Source organism: Paroedura picta, chromosome 10 (genome assembly GCF_049243985.1).
Source record: "Paroedura picta isolate Pp20150507F chromosome 10, Ppicta_v3.0, whole genome shotgun sequence".
NCBI lineage: Eukaryota > Metazoa > Chordata > Lepidosauria > Squamata > Gekkonidae > Paroedura > Paroedura picta.
The window spans coordinates 19,285,041-19,299,300 of record NC_135378.1 but is presented as its reverse complement, the minus strand read 5'-3'; positions in this window follow the sequence as shown (position 1 = coordinate 19,299,300).

Sequence of the window (14,260 nt, the reverse complement as noted above, 5' to 3'; positions counted from 1 at the left end):
CCTCAGATATGCAGATGATACCACTCTAATGGCAGAAAGTGAAGAGGAACTAAAGAGCCTGTTGATGCGGGTGAAGGAGGAGAGTGCAAAAGTTGGCTTGAAACTCAACATCAAGAAAACAAAGATCATGGCAGCCGGCCCTCTCAATTCCTGGCAAATAGATGGGGAAGAAATGGAGATAGTGACAGATTTTATTTTCCTCGGCTCCAAGATCACTGCAGATGGGGACTGCAGCAAAGAAATTAAAAGACGCTTGCTCCTAGGGAGGAAAGCTATGGCAAATCTAGACAGCATCCTAAAAAGCAGAGACATCACCCTGCCAACAAAAGTGCGTTTAGTCAAGGCTATGGTATTCCCAGTTGCAATGTATGGCTGCGAAAGTTGGACCATAAGGAAGGCCGAGCGTCAAAGAATTGAGGCTTTTGAACTCTGGTGCTGGAGAAGACTCTTGCGAGTCCCTTGGACTGCAAGGCGAACAAACCGGTCAGTCCTAGAGGAGATAAGGCCGGACTGCTCCTTAGAAGGCCAGATCCTGAAGATGAAACTCAAATACTTTGGCCACCTCATGAGAAGGAAGGACTCCCTGGAGAAGAGCCTAATGCTGGGAGTGATCGAGGGCAAAAGAAGAAGGGGACAACAGAGAATGAGGTGGATGGATGGAGTCACTGAAGCAGTAGGTGCAAACTTAAAAGGACTCCAGGGAATGGTAGAGGACAGGAAGGCCTGGAGGATCATTGTCCATGGGGTCGCGATGGGTCGGACACGACTTCGCACATAACAACAACAACAAATCATATGATAACTGTTTAGCAATAAAAAAAAATTACTTCCAGCCATTCGGGAAACCCTTCCAGGGCTGTCAAGAAGCCCCAAGGTTTCACAAAGCCCTGCTTGAGAAAGTCTGCTTTAGGGATTTACTAAATCTCCATGATATGGTTTTTGCCATAGAGATCCAGGAAGATCCTAGTCTATCACTCAATGTCATGATATTTCATTTGGGTATGTAAATGAAGGTGATGTTGCAGTATTACTCAGCATCTGGTCCCCAAAGCTCCCAGGGGTTGAAGATAATCTATTAGACATAGAAAGCAGTGCTCAAGCTAGACCCGACCATCAGCACACATTGCTTCCCAGAAATGATATTCAAGTGCCTCAAGACATGAATCCGGTTACCAGCTCTGGATTGGAAAAGGCCTGGAGAGGATAAGGGTGGAGCCTGAGGAGGGCGGAGCTTAGGGAGGCAATGGACACCAATGGGGTATAATGCCATAGTCCACCTTACAATACAGAGGCCTTTTTCTCATAGCTAACTGAATTCTGTCATCGGAGATTAGTTGGATTAATGGATCTCCAGCTGCTACCTGGATGCTGGCAGCTAATGGGCATGAAGGGCTCCAAATGTGTGTCCCCCTCCAAAACCCCTTTTTAGTATCTTTTAAAATCCCAGTTTGCTGCTAAAGTACCATTTAAAGAGACAGAGTAAGAGAGAGCTTTTCCTTCACGGAACACGTGATAGCCTAGGCTATCAGATACTGGTATCTGACAAAGACACTGAGGGAAAAGAAAGCTAATTAAGGGTGAAGGTACCACTTTTTGAGCAGAACATACTGACTGGCTGTGCTGGGGAATGGGATTGTGTGGCCTGTCACTACATCTGCAGGAACAGTGAATTATCAGGCCTCAGGAGGCATACCTGGAAAAATGGCTCAGACAGATATCCTAGGGTTGAACGCTTCTAAGGGTAGCTAGCTTTTGGGTTGTAAGAGTAAAATCTTTAACCGCTCCTGTGGAGCGGAATAAATAAAAGGGTAAGGGCAATGTGGGAGAAGATAGGGAGGGCTCTGTACGGGATAAAAACTCGGGGGGGGGGCAATCAGGAGCCACGAAGTGGCTCCTGATTGGGGCTCCTAAGTGTCCATCCAGGGCCAAATGGCCAATGAGAAGCCGCACAAAGTGCGGCTCCCCATTGGCCGCTTGCCCAAGCCTTGCTTGCCCCGGCTGGGGAGTCGCCGCACAGACAGAGAATTCTGGCTGCACGGTGAGTCCTCCAGCCGCCTTCTCCTCCCACTAGGGAAAGGAGCAGGGACGCCGCATCAAAGACATGGCAATCCTGCTCCTTTCCGGCCCCGGGTCCCTTCCTCACGAACCTTCTACCGGCCCCAGCTGCTCCCTCGCAGCCTTTTAAAAATGTCCAGCTTTTATACAAATGGTTAATTGAACAATCAGTCTACAGGCATACCTGTAGTATCAGGTAAAGGCCTTCAGTTTAAATCCTCATGGTTCAGTGCCTTGAATGAAAGGGAACAGAAAGGAATGCAGGCAACGTTTTTTTTTTATTATTTAAATCGACCTTTTTAAACAAATATATGCAGCTCCAGTAGAGCCTGTGGGGAGAACTCTGGAATTAGTTATTTGGTGTGGGAAGAGCCTGAGGGGAAAGTTGTCCCTGCAGTATTGACTTCTGGGCAGGGATGCTCAGTAGAGACCCAGGTGAACATGCAGGGAGCCTTGTCACTGCCGTAAAGCCTTGTCACTGCTGGCGGGCGGGGCATTCCAATCCCTTTAGCCCAGGAAGCGCTCTCGCTGTAGGCACCCTCTCATGCCCTCCTGCCTGCTACCCCTTTCAAAGCCTATTTTTAAAATGGCCTATGATACTAGTATATCTTTAAACAGCTCCTGTGGAGCTGATTAAATAAAAGAGGAAGGGTTGTTGGGGAGGAGTTAGGGCGGGCCCTGTCCGGGATAAAAACTCGGAGGAGCGAATCAGGAGCTGCGAAGCGGCTCCTGATTCGCAAGTTCGAGTGCCACTCCAGGGCCAGGTGACCAATTGGGAGGGACGCGAAGTGCGCTTACCTATTGGCCACTTGGCCCGTCTGCTAAACGGCGCCCCGAGAACTCTCCAGTCCTCCCGAGCCGCCATCCTAGCTGGATGGCTGACAGGGAGGAGGCTCGCCCCATGCCGCTGGGCTTGGGGAAAATTACTTTCCCTCCCCCCAGCGACTGCCCTTCCCCAACGGCCGACTACAACATGCAAGGAGCCTGCCCCAAGTAAGTTCCACCCCACTAAACTGCCCCAGGCCTGCAGGCTTTAATTCTAGTATATATATGTGTTTGTGTGTGTGTGTGTATGTGTGTATGTGTATGTGTATGTCTATGTGTATGTACATGTATATGTATATCTGCTAAACTATATATCTGCTAACCTATATACATAGATGCCACTACTCGTAGCTACTATATGGGTGGTGGATCAGACTCTGGAGGCAAAATAATGGGCAGAGGGGAAATCTGAGGCAATCTGCATGCTTTCGAATTACCATTACCTTGGAAGTGAAAAACAGGAAATCACCACAAAAACACTCCCAGAAAGCAGGGGAAAACAGAGACTGTAAAGTGAACTGAGTGTGGAATGGAAGAAAATCAATTCAGAATGAAAAATAAAACCTGACAGCATGCATGATGAAAGCAAGAACAAACACCTGTGCATAGAGGCAGGCTCTTCTTTTCAGAAATGTGCTTTTTGTTCTTAATAACTAAATTTTCATCCATTTAAAGCAAACAACGCTCAAATGCAGTCTCTGTTTGTTCTCCGAACACCCAGGAAGCAAAACAGATTAGCTGAGAGGGTTTGATCATCACAACGCCTTTTACCATAGGTCATTCTCAAGGAAAGGATTTTCAAAATGCAAAGAAAGCTGTCAAGCCCTCCACAATAGTCACTTTCCCTCTAACAATATTGTCACAAAATTAATTAACTCCAAATGTCACTCTCTTGTCGAAGCAGGTGCTTTACAGAAGAGCTCTACAGAAGAACCATGTGTTCTGATTTTTAAAACATGCTGTAAAGGGAAGCAATTATGCCCCCACCCACCCAGTAAATTACTTTCACAGTAGAACAGAACAAAATAAAGACTCCCAGACATGTGATTATGAACTTGTGAAAAAAAGACCTCCTAGTTTTCAAGGAGTGATTTCCTGTGACCGTTTCCACACCAGAGGCTTCTCGACAGGTTGCAGGCTGGAGTTTGAGCTAGGGCAGGTTGCCCCGCCTCCTTCTCCTTCTGCACAGGGGGAGCATTTTACCTGGTGCACCTTGCCTGCCCTGGATTTGTGCTCCCGCACAGAAGCTGGGGAAGCAAAGCTCCCAGTGCAGAAACGATCTGAATGTTCTTTTTGCCCGTTCTTGTTCTTAGAGTACTTAGATGTGTTCCCAGGCAGGGAAGCCAGTCTCTTCATGTTTCTCCTACCATATCACAGTGGCTTAAAATCACATTGCCTTCATCTCCACAGAACAGGCTAAGAGGAGAAACAGGCTGAGAAAGCTCTGAGAGAACTGTAGATGGCCCAAGATCAACCAGCTGACTTCATGTGAAGGGGGAGTGGGGAATCAAACCCAGTTCTCCAGATTAGAGTATGTTATTCTTAACCACTACACCACACTGGCTCTCTGTGTTGTAGCAATATACCTACCAGCATTTTTTTAAAGAATTGGGAGGGATTAAGGCACTCAGTGTGGATAAGTATAATTGGAAATAAACACCTCCCTGTCCACAAATGACATAACTCTGTTGGACCACTGTTTCAGAAATCCTTGGCACAGAGGAGAACCGGCAAATTGCACCAGAAGAAAAATGTGGGAAAGACCAGGTGGTGTGGATGCCCTTGAGTTGCCAGCCTCCAGCTGATGGCTGAAGATCTCCTGGGATTACAACTGATCTCTGGGCAACAGAGATCAGTTCACCTGTAGAAAATAACCATTTCAGATGGTGGACTCCATGGTATTGTACTTCCATCGAAGTACCTCACCTCCCCAAACTCTGCCCCACCCCCCAAAAATTCAGATTTTTCCCACCTCTAGGATGCCATCCCACCCCAACTCCCACTGCAGTTTGAGATTCAAATACAGAAATGTTGTTGAGATCCAGAACAGTTATGCTTGCCTGAACAGCAGAATCTAATCACCCAGACAGGGTTGCTGATTAGAATTACTGCAGAATCCCAGGTAAGTAAAATAAAATCCTCTGAAATCTGTGTCCTCTCTCAATCAGTCACCAAACTAATCATTAAGAGGGAATTTAACCACTTCCTTAGGTACTATCTGAAAGCATTATGACAATGCCTTAGCTTCTCTTGTCTTAAAACCAGCATGGGGATGTTAAAATAATGTCACATAATTTTCCTCATGAAACAATCATTTCAGTGTTACCTGGAGGGATTCTGTAAGACATGGTATAGTACTATATATGTAAATATTCTCTACACCAAATGTTCTGTGAGAATAGAAGTGTAATGATGTTTATATAACAGCCACCACACTGCTGGAAAGAAACTTTCCATTATAATCCACCCCTCCATTACCCTGGGCATTTAACTCTCCCTTTCCCTTCTTCTCACACTCTCTTCTTCTCAGTTAATGATTACAGATCACACCAAAAAGCAATGTTATGACAAAAGATTGGATATGTAAAATGTATCACTTTTTCCTCTGCTTTGTGAAAACAATGGGCATAATCCAATACAAAGTTAAGCCCTTTTATCATTGTTTATATGTCAAAGAAAACTGAAGGATATTCCCAGGTTGGCAAGCACAAGCACAACATGATTGCCCTAGGAGGCTGAGCCAACCACAAAATGGCTGCCACAGAAGGCTGAGCCTGTCTTTAACCGCTCCTAGCGGAGCGGATTAAATAAAGCGGTAAGGGCCCCGAGGACAGGCCCTGTCTGGCATGAGGAACGGTGCCGATAGGCCCCTTCCTCCGGACTGACAATCGAAGGGGCCAATCGGCAGGCGCTGGTTAACTTCGATTGTCAGTCCGGCGGCAAGGGACCAAGCGACTCGTAATTGGTCCCTTGCTGCCAGACTGAATAATCGGGCAGCGGCAGCAGAGCCGGCAGAGCCGGCAACGGTGGAGGAGCCGTCGGCAGTGGCAGAAATGGCAGTGGCGGTAGCAGCGGAGGAGCTGCGAGCGGCGGTGACAGACATGCCGGCAGAGCCAGCAGCGCCCGCCGGCAGCGCCTGCTGCCCCCGCCCCGCCCGCACACAGACCCGCTCGGACGCCACTCAGACGGGTAGGCCGTGCTGCGGGGGGGGGGGGCACAAACAGCTAGCGCCTGCTGTAGGCGCCTGCAGCGGGCATATTTTCTAGTCAGAAATAGCCAAGGAGTGAGGTTATGCAGAACTCTAATAGCAATATTCAGTATCTCAGGTAAGAGCTTAAAAAAAAAACCAATGTTTAAAAGTCTTTTCTAGAACACATCTTATCTTCAGTATTGCACTGAAGATTGTCGTGATGTGGTGGCCCCCCATATACGCATTATATCAGTTACATGTTTATCTGATGTTACCCAACCCGAATCAACCAAGAAAGGTGGGATAAAAATATTATTATCATTATTATTGGTATTATCCAGTTCAAGGTTTTGGTTTTGACAATTTAGGCCCTTTGTGGTTTGGGACCAACGTATCTGAGGGACTGTATCTATGTCCCTTATAGGCCTTGTACTCCACAGGTACCAACTTGTTGGTCATTCTCAGTCCTAGGGTAAGCTCGCTTGGCCTCAACCAGGGTCAGTGCCTTTTCGGTCCTGGTCCCTACCAGGTGGAATGAGCTCCCAGGAGAGATTTGGGGCCTGCAAGAGCTGTCTGCTTTCTGCAAGGCCTGCAAGATGGAGCTCTTCCATCATGTCTAAGGTTGAAGACGGTCTAGGAGGAAGATCTTGTGCTCTGCCCTCTTAAGAAGTATGCTACCCTTTGACCACCTGGGTGTTAATTGCTGACATAGTCCTCTGCTGCCCGGTGGCAGGTGTCTTGTTATGGGGAAGGACTGTTTTTCTGCCGTGCTGGGCTTTTGTACTATTCTATTTTGTTTTAATGGGGTTTTAATGGGGTTTGATTGTTGTGGAAATTTTGTGTTGTAACCTGCTACGAACTGGCATGCTGAGAGTAGTGGGTAAGAAATAACAACAACAACAACAACAACTGCTATAGCACTAAGTACAAAAATACCATGCTACATTAAAATTCACTACAAGCATGGTAAAATTCACTACATTAAAATGATGTCTTAATACTTTGTTCCAAACTGGTTAACGTTCTCTTAACCATACTTCCCCTAGCCTCTTAACCAGGAGGTATTCTGCATGCAGCCAAATAAAACAGTTTAAAAAACAACCAGTTTAGACTGCTTTATTATATTACAATTGTTGTTTTGCATTGCATATATGTTGAAAAACTACGTTCCAATGCTCTCTGCTGAAACAATTCATAGCCCTGCCCCAACTCCACATTGCTCTCTAACGCAGTCACTAATCTGCATAACTAAAGAGTTTCTCTGCATGGCTAATTTTACGTCTCAGGCAGGCAGGAGAGAAATGAATAGGTGAAAAGCATCTTTCAGAAACAACGCTTAAAAGACGCTTAAAGCACCGAAGAGGCAGTTAACCATGCCGAGCAAAATCAGTTTTGGGGAATAAATAAACTCTTCTGTGCAGAGATCAGAAAAAACAATGGTGTATTTAGTGAGTTTTCCTCAGCTTATCCATCATGCAGAAGAAGCCCAGACTTCTCTTTTGTCTTATGCTAGACATTATTATACCCTTATTTTTTCTTGATATTTAATATCCCTTTTATTTTCTGTTAAAAAACCCACACTGTACTGCCAAGTATCACAAAACCACTTGTAAATTCCTTTGACTTCAATGGGATTTAAAAGTTCAAAAGTCGTTTGAGGATTGCTTCTTTCATGTCCACTCAGGGAGCTAGATATATGGGAAGGTCTGCTGTATAACTTCGGCAGTAGCAGAGAAGACTCAGAAAATATAACTCAGCAGAGAGACTAACAAAAATGAAAGCAGGGAAGCAAAGAGCTCTACTCATAAATGGCAGTAAGGACCATTGGCAGCAAGGACCAAAAGAATGGCAGAAAGGACCAAAAGAAATATGTTGGTAAAGACCAAAAGAAATATTTGTTGAAAGACACCTATAATCATAGAATCAGAATAATAGAATAATAGAGTTGGAAGGTACCTTATGGGTCATCTAGTCCAACCCCCCGCACTCTGCAAGACATCCGCCTCGTTCATCCACTGTAACCTGCCACTCCTAGGGGTGGAAGTCCTTATACAGGGAATACTTAGGGGCTATCTCATATACTGTGTCCATTTAATATAATTTTATTTGCAGGGAGACAAAGATCAATCAGATAATGTGCTGCTCTATTTAGCTCTTTGTCTTTGGAAGCCCGGGTGAAAGAAAGAGTATCTGAGCAGACTTCATCTGGGTTTAAACCAATATATTTACATAGTTCCATAGCGTTTGCACCGATTCTTGCATTGAAATCTCCACCAATTATTATAAGTACTTTAGGAAATTCTTGTTGAAGAGTAGTTATATAGTATGACAAGTGGGTCCAGTTGTCCTACGTTTTCTAGCCGGAGGTTGGCTTCCCCTCTGACTCCCAGTGTGTTGTGATACCCCCGTGCCAATAACAGACATCCCCTACTCTCCATGACAAGTAGGTCTCAAGAAAATAGCTGGAGGTTGGCTTCCTCTATGACTCCTAGTGTGTTCTGATATCTGCCCTGCCAATAAAAGGCATCCCCTCCTCTCCAGGGGAACCGAGGTGAATGCTTTGTGATGTCATTTCACTAGGTCTCAAGATTTTAGCTGGAGATTGCCTTCCCCTCTGACTCCTAGTGTGTTGTGATATCCCCCTATCAGTAACAGACATCCCGTCCTCTCCCGGGGAACTGAGGTGAGCACTATAAGTAGGTCTCAGGATTCCAGCTGGAGGTAGGCTTCCCCTCTGGCTCCTAGTTAGTTGTGATATCCCCCCCTTGTCAGTAAAATATATCCCCTCCTCTCCAGGGGATCCCAGGTGAATGCTTTGTGATATCATTTCAGTAGGTCTCAAGATTCTAGCTGGAGGTTGGCATCTGTTCTGACTTATGGTGTATTATAATATCCCTCACTGCACTGCCAGTCACAGTATCCCCTCCTCTCCCGGGGAACTGAGGTGAGATGTCATTTCAGTAGGTCTCAAGATTCTAACTGGGGGTTGGGTTCCCCGAAGACTCCTAGTGTGTTGTGATATCAACCCTGCCAATAACAGACCTCACCTTCTCTCCAGAGGAACCATGGTGAGTGCTTTGTGATGTCATTTCAGTAGGTCACGATATTTTACCTGGAGGTTAGCTTGACCTCAGACTCCTAGTGTTGTGATATCCCCCCCTGCCAATAACAGACATCATCTACTCTTCACGGTAACTGATGTGAGCACTTTGTCATGTTGTTTCAGTAGGTCTCAAGATTCTAGCTGGAGGTTTCCCCTCTGACTCCCAGTGTGTTGTGATATCCCCCCTACCAGTAACAGACATCCCCTCCTCTCCAGGAGAACTGAGGTGAGTGCTTTGTGATGCCTTTCAGTAGGTCTCAAGATTCTAGCTGGATGGCGGCTTCTGTTCTGACTTATGGTGTGTTATGATACCCCCCTGCCAGTGACAGATGCCCCCTCCCCTCCAGGGGAACTGAAGTGAGTGCTTCGTGATATCATTTTACTAGGTCTTAAGATTCTAGCAGGAGGTTGGCTTGACCTCAGACACCTAGTGTATTGTTATTTCCCACCTGCCTATAACATACATCATCTAGTCTCCAGGGCAACTGAGGTGAGCGTTTTGTCATGTCGTTTCAGTAAGTCTCAAGATTCTAGCTGGAGGTTATCAGATCCCCTCTCAGTCCTCTCTTCTCCAGGCTAAACAGACCAAGCTCCTCCAACCTTTCTTCATATGTCTTGGTCTTCATATCCCTCATCATCTTTGTTGCCCTCCTCTGGACACGCTTCAGTTTGTCTACATCCCTCTTCAACTGGAGTGCCCAAAACTGAACACAGTACTCCAAGTGAGGCCGAACTAGAGCAAAGCGGTACCATCACTTTCCGTGATCTGGACATGATACTCTGTTTGATACAGCCCAAAATCCCATTTGCCTTTTTAGCCACTGAGTCACACTGCTTACTCATGTTCAATATATGGTCTTGTTGTTGTTATGTGCGAAGTCGTGTCCGACCCATCGCGACCCCATGGACAATGATCCTCCAGGCCTTCCTGTCCTCTACCATTCCCCGGAGTCCATTTAAGTTTGCACCTACTGCTTCAGTGACTCCATCCAGCCACCTCATTCTCTGTCGTCCCCTTCTTGTTTTGCCCTCGATCGCTCCCAGCATTAGGCTCTTCTCCAGGGAGTCCTTCCTTCTCATGAGGTGGCCAAAGTATTTGAGTTTCATCTTCAGGATCTGGCCTTCTAAAGAGCAGTCAGGGTTGATCTCCTCTAGGACTGACTGGTTTGTTCGCCTTGCAGTCCAAGGGACTCGCAAGAGTCTTCTCCAGCACCAGAGTTCAAAAGCCTCAATTCTTTGACGCTCGGCCTTCCTTATGGTCCAACTTTCGCAGCCATACATTGCAACTGGGAAGACCATAGCCTTGACTAAACGCACTTTTGTTGGCAGAGTGATGTCTCTGCTTTTTAGGATGCTGTCTAGATTTGCCATAGCTTTCCTCCCCAGGAGCAAGCGTCTTTTAATTTCTTTGCTGCAGTCCCCATCTGCAGTGATCTTGGAGCCCAGGAAAATAAAATCTGTCACTATCTCCATTTCTTCCCCATCTATTTGCCAGGAATTGAGAGGGCTGGATGCCATGATCTTTGTTTTCTTGATGTTGAGTTTCAAGCCAACTTTTGCACTCTCCTCCTTCACCCGCATCAACAGGCTCTTTAGTTCCTCTTCAATATCTGCCATTAGAGTGGTATCATCTGCATATCTGAGGTTGTTGATATTTCTCCCTGCAATCTTGATCCCAATTTGTGACTCCTCTAATCCCGCATTTCTCATGATGTGCTCTGCATACAAGTTAAATAGGCAAGGCGACAGTATACAGCCTTGCCGAACTCCTTTCTCAATTTTGAACCAGTCAGTCATTCCATGTTCAGTTCTCACTGTTGCTTCTTGACCTGCATATAAATTTCTCAAGAGACAAATATATGGTCTACTAACTCCTATATCCTTTATGCACATGCTACTGCCAAGACAAGTCTCCCCCATCTTATAGTGGCATATTTGGTTTTTCCTACCTAAATGCAGAACTTGCATTCTGTTGTTTTCTGCCCAGTTTAGTATCGTCTGCAAATTTAATAAGTATTCCCTCTAATCCCTCATCCAAATCATTTATAAATATGTTGAACAACACAGGCCCCAGGACAGATCTTTGGGGTACTCCACTTGTCACTCTTTTCCAAGAAGATGCTGAACCATTAACAAGTACCCCCTGGGTACAATTTGTCAACCAGTTATTGATCCACCTGACAGAATTAGGATCCATACCGCATTTTACCAACTTGTGAACAAGAATATCATGTGGAATCTTATCAAAAGCTTTACTGAGATCCAGCTAAACTATGTCCACGGCATCCCCCTGATCCAGCAAGGCAGTCACTTTCTCAAAAAAAGAGATTAGGTTGGTCTGACATGACTTGTTCTTGAAAAAACCATGCTGAGTCTTAGAAATCACAGCTCTCAGTTCCAGCTGCTCAAGGACAGTGATTATTTGTTCCAAAATTTTGCCAGCTCCAGATGTCAAGCTGATGGGTCAATAATTACCCGGATCCTCCTTTTTCCTTTTCTTGAAGATGGGGACAACATTTGCTCGCTTTCAGTCATCTGGCACCTCACCTGTTCTCCAAGAAGTGTCAAAAATAATGGATAGAGTTTCAGAGATGACATCTGCAAGTTCTTTTAGTACCCTTGGTACTTAATAAATCCCATGGGAGGGTGTGTGAAGTCCCAAGCAAATAATAAAAGCAGGGGGACATATCCATCGCATGTTTCATTGAAAACTTAAATATTTATTTATTGTTTATTTATTTATGTATGTATTTATTAGATTGGTATACCGCCCTCCCATACGGCTCAGGATGGTGATACATTGAACCGCAGACATAGTCAAATATAACATCTTTAACCGCCCCTGCGGTTAAATAAAGCCCTAAGGGCTATTGGGGAGGAGTTAGGGAGGGCTCTGTCCGTGATAAAAACTCAGAGGGGCAAATCAGGAGCCGCAAAGTGGCTCCTGATTCGCCCCTCCAAGTGCCACTCACAGGCCACTCAAGGACCAAGCGGCCAATGGGAAGGTGCCTTCCTATTGGCCCCTCAGCAGGACAGACCAAAATTCCATTCACCCAGCCCAGTCTGGCAGCCAGTCTGCTCCTGACCACTGCAGGGAGAGGAGGTCAGCAGGGCTGCCAAGGGGGATGAGAACAGAGGCTGCACCAGCTCTTTTTGCCCCAAGACTGTCCTAACTGTCACGTCTAACAGCAAATTGTCTCAGAACCCTGACAGAGCTGGCTGGAGGCTGCAGAGTGCTCCCCCTCCCCCCCTTCAGGCATGCTGCGAAGGAGCCTCTGACAGGCCCTAACTGAGGGGAGGGAGGCATTTTCCTTTAGAGAGCAATGCAGGGGAGCCTGAGGGCCTTCCTTTTCAGGGGGGGGGGAACTTTCCCCTTCTGCCAAACAGTTGCTTGACAGGGAGGCCACAGAAAAGCCCCTTCTCACTTAAAATACTGCTCTGCCCGGAGGTTAGACACAGCCAAGCCATGTGTCTTTCTTCTTTGCAACTCTCTGCAGATTTGAAGTCACTGCACAGCATTATTCTGCAGAAGAAACTGGCTCTTTTGTCTCCTGTTTCATCTGCACAACAACCCTGTGCAGTAGACCTCAAGTCTTTCAATTCAACAACAACCTGTGTGGGAGGCCTTAAATATTTCTTCTCTACCACAACCCTGTCCAATGTAGTCTTTTCTGCCTGGGAAGCTGATCTTTATACTCAGCAGGTGAGCTGTAATTCCAGGAGCTCTCCAGGCCCCACCTGGAGGTTGGCTACCCCTGGGTTGGAAATACTCCTGGAGGTTTGGAGGTGGGACTTCAAAATCGTACAATGCCTCAGAGTCCAGCCTTCAGAGGAGACATTATTGCCAGCAGTTGGGAGGGAGTGGTGCAGGAGTGTCCCTCCTGGCCTATGGGTTATGGCCAGCCCTTACCAGCAACTGTTTGTATTCTGGGGCGCAGACAAGCAGACCAGCATCAGTCCTATGAGCTTGGAATTGGAAAGTGCAGGAAGTTCTAAATAAATATTTACAGCCTGAAACTGTAAATAGAGAACAAGTAAATGTTTGGAGATACATGGTAACTGTAATGTCTTATTGGCCTGGCAAATAACCTTGGCCTGGCAAATAAAAAAAAACAGTATAAAAAACCTTACTAAGGTCAAGACTGCTGTGCCCAGAGAGTCTTCCTCTTAGGGTTGCCAGCTTCCCTGTGAGGCTCACTACCCCACCTCCCTCATGGGGAGTCGGCTATGGGTAGAGAAAGGGCAGATGATTGGAAAATCCTTTGAGACACCTGAGGCCTGCTGAGTCACTGCAGCCCATTCCCAGTTCTCTCAGATCTCTCACAACCCCACATACCTCACAGGTTGACTATTGTGGAGAGACGACTGGAAAAGGTGTTTGTAAACCGCTTTAAGACTCCTTTGGGTAGTAAGCAATAGGGTACAAAAATCCGTTCTTCTAAGGAACAACCATGAAAGAAGCATGTGGGCACATAACATTTTATCAACACTGAAAAAATGGAAAAGAAGGAACAGTGTGGACACCTGTGTACTGTGACTACCCCATGTGTATTAGGGCAGAGGGGCATTTCGGTGAATGTGGCCTAATTCACACAAGAAGGGAAATAACGCAGAACTGGGAAGAATTGGTTGCCATGTAATCTTCCCCTAAGAAGAGTCTCCAGTCTGATTTTCCCTTCACATATCTGAGGACATGGCTCTGGAAAGCTCATCTGTAACCACTGTGCCACAATTCCCAAAGGTCAGTCCACTCCCACACTCAATGAACATTCCACACCACAGGTTCTTGACACCCATATCCTCATTTGCCACCATGACACCACAACCTCCCACACAACACACATGACAACCCCATGCCTTTACAGACTGGACAACTCCTCCCCTTCCTCTTCCCACTGCCAAGCTCTAGCGGCCGTTATATTCTTGGATACAATGGGCTTCGCCCCTAGTAAAAATATATTAAAGAAGCAGTTTATTAAACAGAGCTCAAGGTAATTGCAGAACCATAAAAAAGGAACATTTCTTTTCCCTAAAGGTCACACACGCCTCACTCAAACATGCACACTATAAATACAAAAACCTTGAAT